Here is an 8,701-nt window from a genome sequence, read left to right as displayed (position 1 = left end):
GGCTCACTACGTCCTACGTCACCGAGGGACGTCGCCAGCACAACATCGCCTCCTGTCGTTTAATTTCAGAAATCACAAAAACACTTCCCTTGATATTTCTAGGCCCTTAACCCCCAAAAGCCCTTTTTGATTGACCCCTACACACGAGAGAATGAAGCACAGCAGTTTTTTTAAGTATTAAATAGATTTTTGCATAAATATTTTACAGTGAATGCGGTTAAACTGAGAGATATTTAAAATACAAAATAATAACAAGACAACTACAAGATGTTATAATTTGACTCACACCTGTAATTTTATGATGGAGGCATTGATTCATCATAAATTGAGTGTAACAGCAGGCTAATGGTTCCTCTAGCTGTCTTCAAAAATGGATGTACTCCTCTTTATGCACTGAAGAAATACAGAACTTCTTTTCTGGATCACTTCTCCACCTCACCCTAGCATTCTTTTGTCACACCAACCCTCTGCATGTCCTGTTTCACTACATCCATGTGATCGTCTTCTATTCCTTTAACCAAAATATGAAATCTCTCTTTACATTAATCAACTTCTTTCAGAACTTTTGTTACACAAATACCAACGTGTTTTACCACAGGGATGTCAAAGCGTACACTGTGTGCACGTTTATGAACAGAGAAAAGTTTATGTTTTCGGATAGAGAGACCTTTGAAAAAATTCCATTGTCTTGAATCATCATCTGAAGTTCATCCTTGAGCTGCCTTCTGCAGTCTGGCTTGTTACAAGCTGTTTTCTTTTTATTATTATTCTCACAGTTCTTTAAAAAATGAAATAGCCAGCAGCATTAAAGCAATTTTGGCTGCTTAAATGAATAGTCCTTGATGGAAACACTAAGAAACCTTTCTTTAAAATGCTGATTAAAGACCAGATTAACTTCAAAGTGAAATAAATCACAGACCTGAAAGCCTACTAAGGAAGGCCGGGTATTTGACAAACGTGTTATTAAGCGAGCATTGTCAAAAACATAAGAGATAAGGTCTTTATTGTCATTGCACAGTCATACATAGTACAACAGTACAATTAAATTGGAAAACTGTCCCACGTCGGCACTACGTACAATACAACACAACACAGTAACTTAAGTAATAAAAAGAAGAATAAGTGTATGTTTATTGCACATTGTTATTATTGCACCATGTTATTAATATTATTATTGTTATTGTTGTCCCCCCCACCCCCACAAAAAAAAAAGTCCAGGGAGGTAGAATTCAATGGCGCAGCGGTAGAAGACGATCAGCACCTCCTTCTTCAGGTCCATTTTTCTGAGGATTCTCAGAAAATGGAGATGCTGTTGGGCCTTCTTTAAAACTGCTGAGGTATTTGAGCTCCATTGGATTTCTGTGTCTATGTGCACACCCAAGAACTTGAAAATGGAAAATGCTGACAGGCTGCATCAACGGGGGCCTTCCTTCTTCTGAAGCCGACTACCAGCTCTTTTGTCTTGGTGATATTGAGATCCAGGTTGTTGTCTACACAACAATCTGACAGCCTCTTAACCTCAGCTCTGTATGCCGTCTCGTCTCCCCCAGAGATGATCTGCGAACTTAATGACTGCATTGTCTGGGTGGAAACTGAGGAAAGATAAGGCCCCACTCTAACTCTGTGTACACGGACTGAGAGGAAGTCTCTGATCCAGCGGCAGGTGGTAGAAGGAAGTCCGATATCCAGCAGTTTAATTTTAGTCTGTCCAGGAGTATCATATGAAAAGCAGAGCAAAAGTCAACAAAGAGCAGCCTGGCTGTAACGCTCCTGTTGTTCTGGGTGAGAGATGGTGGTGTGGAGCATTGTAGCAATGGCATCTTCAGTTGATCTGTTAGCTCTGTATGCGAACTGGAGCTGGTCGAGTGTGGGTGGCAGGCAGGACATGATGTGACGTCGGACCAGTTCCTCGAAGCACTTCATTATAATAGGTGTTAGAGCAACTGGTCAGTAGACGTTGAGGCTGCAAATGTTGGTACGCTTTGGCTGTGGGACAATTTTGGCCGACTTTAGGCATGGCAGGATGCAGGACTGGGACAGTGAAGCGTTGAAGATTTTAGTGAAGATCCCAGCCAGCTGGTCTGCACATTCTTTTGGAAACCTTCCGGTCACCCCATCTGGACCGACGGCCCTCCTGGGGTTCACCGCCCTCACTGTGCGCCTCACGTCATGTTCCTGCACCATGAGGCTTGGGCTGTTGCTGCCGTCTGATGTTTTAGCTGCCTCTAGTCCCTTCACCTCAAAGCGTTCTTCAGTTCCTCCGCAAGCACCGCGTTGCCCTCAGTCAATGTGGTATTGCCAGGTTTGTAGTTGATTAGTTCTGAACTCCCTGTCATACCTGTCGTGAGTTGTTGCTGAAGTGGTCTTCAATCCGCCTCTTGTACGCTGCCTTGGCCTCTCTGATAGCTCTTTTCAGCTCAGATCTGGCTGTACTGTAATGCAATAACATCACCGGATCTGAAAGTGGCATCACTTTGCTTCAGCAGGACCTGGATTTCTTTAGTCATCCAAGGTTTCTGGTTGGAATACACCCGGAGACATTTGTCACAGTAACACTGTTGATACAGAAGTTAATATATGAGAGCACTGATGTTGTGTGCTCTTCGAGGTCCTGGTGTTCAAACACACTGTGCTTTCAAAACAGTCCTGCAGCTGATGTGATGCACCTTCTGGCCACCTTCAGTCTTTCTGGCTGGGGGACTCTCCTCCTAAAAGGAGTGCATGCAGAGATCAGCAGCATGGACATGTGCTCTGACAAACCTAGATGTGGTAGAGGGGTTGCTCTGTAGCCTTTTTGGATGTTGCTGTAGGCTTTATCCAGTGTGTTTTTCCCCCTTGTTGCACATTTAACATGCTGTTCAAATCTGGGGAATACTGACCTTAAGTCAGCATGGTTGAAGTCCCCAGCTATAATGTGCACTGCGTCGGGATGGGAGTTCTGCTGACTGCTTATTGCCTTGTCCAGCCCTGCAGCCACGCTTTTGCCTCCTCTGTTTACGTTTCCTCTTTGGCTTGCCGCTGGGAAGAACCAACCACGGAGACCCTGGAGTTCTTATTATGTCCTCTGGAATGCCGTGGAAGTGGTGATAGTCTGACGTAATGTTCCTTGCACAGCGTAATCCCAAACTCAGAAGGTCCTGACGACTGTAAGTAGACTCTACTCGATGTAGAGTAGTAAAAAACACATACACTCACACATATACACGTAGAAAATATAAAAAAGAAAGCACCGAACATGAGGCGCAGTGAGCCGCTGCGTCTGTGCCCGTCACCATCTTTAAAAGAACATGAAGAAAGACACGGCAATGAGACTCCTGACTAAAAATCTAAAAAGGCTTCCGAGTAACATTTTTCAAATGTTACTTTTAGATAGAGTCTGCAAACTGTGTTTTATGATGGGTGCTGAATGATAAGACTTGCTTCTAGACAGATTGTTGGCGATTGCTGTTAAAAAACAACAACAACAATAATAACATAAAAAATTCTCTTATTCAACATTTTAACACGATGACTTTCAATATTAGCATTGTGTTCATATGTAATTTCTCACTTATTCTCTCGAAGACCTCTGTAAAGTCTGGTATTGATGATTGGGGTGCTGCTGGAAACTCTAAAGTTTGAGAGACTTTTGCCTCCTCTTTGCTTTTTTTTTGCTTTTGCTTTTTCCTCTTCATCAGCATTTTCCTTTGGTGGGAATTGGGTATCATTGTGCTCCCGTTGGTCTCCTCCAAAAAAAAGCCCACACAGCAACCTACGTTTGTCCACAGCCCGACATTCACACACAAGCCCCAATATATGCCCCATCACTTTGCACTGCCACACTGACTGGCCATAGATGTAGCCATCTGATGGCTCTGTCAACACTGACTTGTAGTATCAGGGCTAACCCCATCTCAGACATGCATGGATATATTTTTCTGACATTTTCAGCGGCAGATTACCCGTATCTCCTCCTCCTTTTTTCCTGCCGTGCTCACGAGTTTGTCATGGATTCTGATATATAATGCAGAACCTCTGTGCTGTCAGCATCCCAGATAACAATATTTCCTTTTGCTGAATGCAATAAGTACTCCGGGTTCAGGCACATTCGTAATAGCAAATGTCATATAATAATTAAAAGTCAAAAACAATTGTCAAATAGTCAAACAGTCACTTGTTTCCTGAAGCAAGCAATCTGGTGATTGAGCTCTTTTCCATATTAAAGTTCCACTTCCCCCTGCAGAGAAACTGTGCTTCAGAAACGCAGGATGCTGGAGGGATGCTGAACTGCATGGTGTTAAGGTATCCCACATGGTGATCACGCCATTTTATCAAATGGAGGCAACTTGCTTAAAAATGCTGCAACAGAGTGCACACACAGGTCTTATTATGGGATCTTTTTCTTCCTCGTAGACAGGAATAACTCACTGTTTGAGTTGTAACAGACTGTGGACCCAGATCCAGTCACCCTTAGACCAGAAAAGTAAATTCAAACTGCAGAATGAAATCACCGAAGTTTGATCAGTGCAACTGTGTATGATGTGGGTGATGAGTTTATGGTGTCCCTCTAACTTATATTTCCAGGATGTTGGTTTGTTTGGATGCCACAACCGCAGTGATATATCTGATCCACCAGTCACCAACCTCGGAAATGATGAGGATCTTTCAACACACGCGCAACACTCTTAAAAGAACCATTTCTTACAGACTGTTTTAGATATGCTGGGTTTGGTGAACACAGGTGAGAACAGCGAAGATCGAGCAAACAATTGAATCATGCTGCACACACTGATGAAGATGGGAATCCTAATGTACAAAAAAAGACTTAAGAGAGATTCTTTAAGAGTGTTAAAGGATATGCGCCTCTGTATGATGGGAGATGAGCACAGACAAAAATTCTTTTGAATCACCAAAGGAAATAAAAATCCCTTTGAGGCCACTGGATCAGCAGTGCATGATCACCACTGGGCTGTCCTGCTTGATAATGCAGTACTTTAATTCAAACCGTTAAGGGAACTCATTCCACATGCACAATATTGGGTCTCTGTCATCACACCATAACTTTGTTATGCCATATCATCATCATCATCATCATTTATTTATATAGCACTTTAAAAACATACCTGGTAGACCAAAGTGCTGTACAATACAAATATGCATATAGTAATAAGATAGCAGAAACCAGACATAGCAATAAAATTAATAAAAAAAAAATTTCAGTTACCCACCGAGTTAAAAGCCAGGGAATAAAAATAGGTTTTTAATAAAGACTTAAAACTGGCACTGATGTAGCCTGTCTAATATGGAGAGGAAGGTTATTCCGAAGCATCAGCGCTGCAACAGAGAACGCTCGGTCTCCTCTAAGTTTCAGCCGTGACTTTGGGGCCGAAAGCAGCAACAGCTCAGCTGACCGAAGGGAACGAGTGGGGACATGGGTCTTCAACAAGTCAGACAAATAGACAGGTGCCAGACCATTTAGAGATTTAAAAACCAATAAAAGGACTTTAAAACGGATTCTAAATCCAATTGGAAGCCAGTGTAGAGAGGCCAAAATCGGAGTGATGTGATCAAATTTCCTTCTCCCAGTTAAAAATCGTGCCGCAGCATTTTTCATATGGAGAGATACACACATCTCTGACTCTTTCTGGGATGTTTTGCATTTTTGGAGTTGCTATTTGAACTCCTGGCAAGAAGCTGGTTCTTATAATCATGGATCGCAGATATTCATTGATGAGTTCTTGGATTCTTCCAGCAGAAGGCAGTTTCTGAAACTCAGAAATTCGAATGAGATCCATATCAAACATAAATCTATAAAATTGGATTCAAATTTAAAATATGGTATAAAGCAGACTAAAGACAGCCGTGGCCCATGTACGCATCTGAAAATCTCCCTCCAAACCTTCACTGAGGAGCCCTTTTTATGTGGCAGGTTTCCTCTGCATGCTCTGTTCTCCTCCTGCAGTCCAGAGACATACATGTTAGGTTAACTGATGACTCAGAGGTGGCAATATGTGCAGATGTGAGCTCGATAAAGCTATGAGTGAGCAGTAAACCTATAAAAATGCAAGCCCAAGTGTGTGAATTAATATTATAAATACATAAAAAGCTAACATAGCATTAGGGTTCAGGATAGGTGTGTGGGGTACAAGCCACAAAGATAATAAGTACACCTTCACCAAGTTGTCCTTGCATGACACAATGTGGTAAAACTCCTGGGATCAAATCTCAGATGCACTTTTTGTATCCATCTGTCCGCACAGTCGTGTTCAGCAAAGTCAGATTCTCTGAGCACCACAGTTCTCTTTTCCTAAGCCCTTTAAATCGTTTCTCCTGACCTTTCCCATCACAGTCAAATAAAGGTGATTAGGAAAAGGTTGGACTATATCCCACCACAGCCCACTGTGTATTTGGATATGATGTCCTGGAGTGTAGTCAAGAAGAGTCCTCTAGAGGGAGCACCTGTCTAACCTGTTACTTTTTATTAAAGCTGCATAAAGCTGCAAATGACCCCATAGCTTCTTTTCATTGCCTTGCAGTATTATTTTTATGGCCTATTGCACTGCAGTTGTTTTTAGTCCCCATGCTCATGCTTCAGTGTATAACATTCACAGTCACACACTGAAGCATGACAGCATTTTACCCATGATCAACATATATGTCCAAGAAACTATTTCTGTCTCTTCTGCACAACACTTACTGTCTTAAACTCTCTGTTAAATATTCAAATAGCACATATAGTTTCACAATAGATCCTCAGTTCCAAAAACATTAAGGTGAGAATCTGATTGATTTTGAAATCAGTTTTCATTCCTGCTTTTGGTTTCACAGCGCACTCCTTTGCATTGGTGCGGTTTCCTATAAAAATCCTCTGAGATAAGAACAGTGTGACAGGAGAGCTATAAGGGTATGAAGTATTAACAATAGTCTGAATCGGCACATTAAAGTGTGCTTTCTGGATAAAAACTCTGTCGAGTAAGCGTAATCTTGGATATTCCTGTCTATTTTTGGTCCCATTTAATTTGTGTAAATTAAAATATTAATTTATGTTGCATATTCAGTCGTGTAATTTCATTTTATGGCTTTGCGTGATTGAGTTTATTATACTATTAAATACTTCATTAATATTTAAAGGCAGACTGTGGCCTGCCATGCACCCAGAGCATTTTAATCTATAATTGTGATAATACAGGAAAAATTAATTAAAAAATTAAATCTCTTTTTCATTAAGTAATTTTAGGTTGATGGGAGGCTGTAGTGCCCATGTTATGCACACTCATCAGCCACACCTTGCTAGTATTGGAATGCACCTCCTCTTTCAGCCTTCAGAACTGCTTTAATTCTTCATGCTATAGATTCAGCAAGGTGCTGGAAACAGTTCTCAGAGTTACGGTCCATATCGACATGACAGTGTCACACACTTGCTCCAGATTTGTTGGCTGCACATCCTTGATGTGAATCTCTTGTCCCACCAGATCGCAAAGGTGCTCTATTGGATTTTAGACTGTGGAGGCCATTGGAGTACAGTGAACGCACTGTCATGTTCAAGAAACCAGTTTAAGAAGCTTGAGCTTTGTGATGTGGTGCGTCATCAGCAGAACTCAAGACTCATCCAATCAAGGAAGTTTGTTTTGTTTATGTTTTGTTTCTCCAGCCTCCTACTGTCTGGTTTCGTGAGACTGTGTACCAGTTTCTGTTCTAAGCTGACGGGAGTGGCAGCCGGTGTGGTCTACTGCTACTGTACCCCAGCTGCCTCAGGGTTTGGCATGTTGTGCGTTCCAAGATGCTCTTCTGTGGTGAGTGGTTATTTGAGTCATTTTGTCTTCCTATCAGCTCAAAGCAGTCTGACCATTCTCCTCTGTCCTGAACTGGCGCTAACTGGATATCATCTGTTTTTCAAGCCATCCTCTGTAAACCATAGAGCTGGCTGTGTAGGAAAATCCCCGTAGATCAACAGTTCTGAAATGCTGAGACCAGCGTGACTAGCACCAACAACCATGCCATGTTTAAAGTCACTTAAATTCTGATGCTCAGTTTGAATGCCAGCAGGTTGTCTTGACTATCTCCATCTCATCTGTTGTGGATGGAGGCAGTGTGCAAAATGTGTGGTGTAACTGTTGGCCAGAGGGGCCGATATGGCAGCCTCGCTTCTGTCAGTCTGCCCCGGGGCGGCTGTGGCTACAACTGTAGCTTGCCTCCACCAGTGTGTGAATGTGAGAGTGTATGAATAGTGGAATTGTAAAGCGCTTTGAATGCCTAGAAAAGCGCTATATAAATGCAATCCATTATTATTATTATTATTAACTGGTCTGTGAGCCCCTCATGCTTTTGCTGTTGTTTATCCATTGGCAAGTCACAGAGAAGAGTAAAGTTATAACATGTAAAGAGCTGAGGTTGAAAAAGAGTGAAACGTGTCCACTGCACCCACTATAGTGGGTGCAAACACCCCATCTGGAAAGAAATGGTGTAAAATGGCTTTCCAAATGAATAGCCCTCTCCGTATGACATCTCTATGGAAATCCATAACTTAATTTTCTTGAGCTGTGGGGAATTTTACAATCCTTGTGAAGTCTGAAGTAATTAACATACTTTTTTTTGGAAAGTTGTCTTAAGAGCAGACAAATAAGCTACTGGTAAACAGAAAACAACATTTATCCTATTAATTGTAATAAATATTTTTTTCCCCCACATTCTGCTTGTGACAGATCTGCCCAAATCTTTAATC

Source organism: Perissodus microlepis, chromosome 7 (assembly GCF_051167445.1).
Source record: "Perissodus microlepis isolate ML-2025 ecotype Zambia chromosome 7, ASM5116744v1, whole genome shotgun sequence".
Taxonomy (NCBI): domain Eukaryota; kingdom Metazoa; phylum Chordata; class Actinopteri; order Cichliformes; family Cichlidae; genus Perissodus; species Perissodus microlepis.
Note: the sequence above shows the minus strand (reverse complement) of the source record.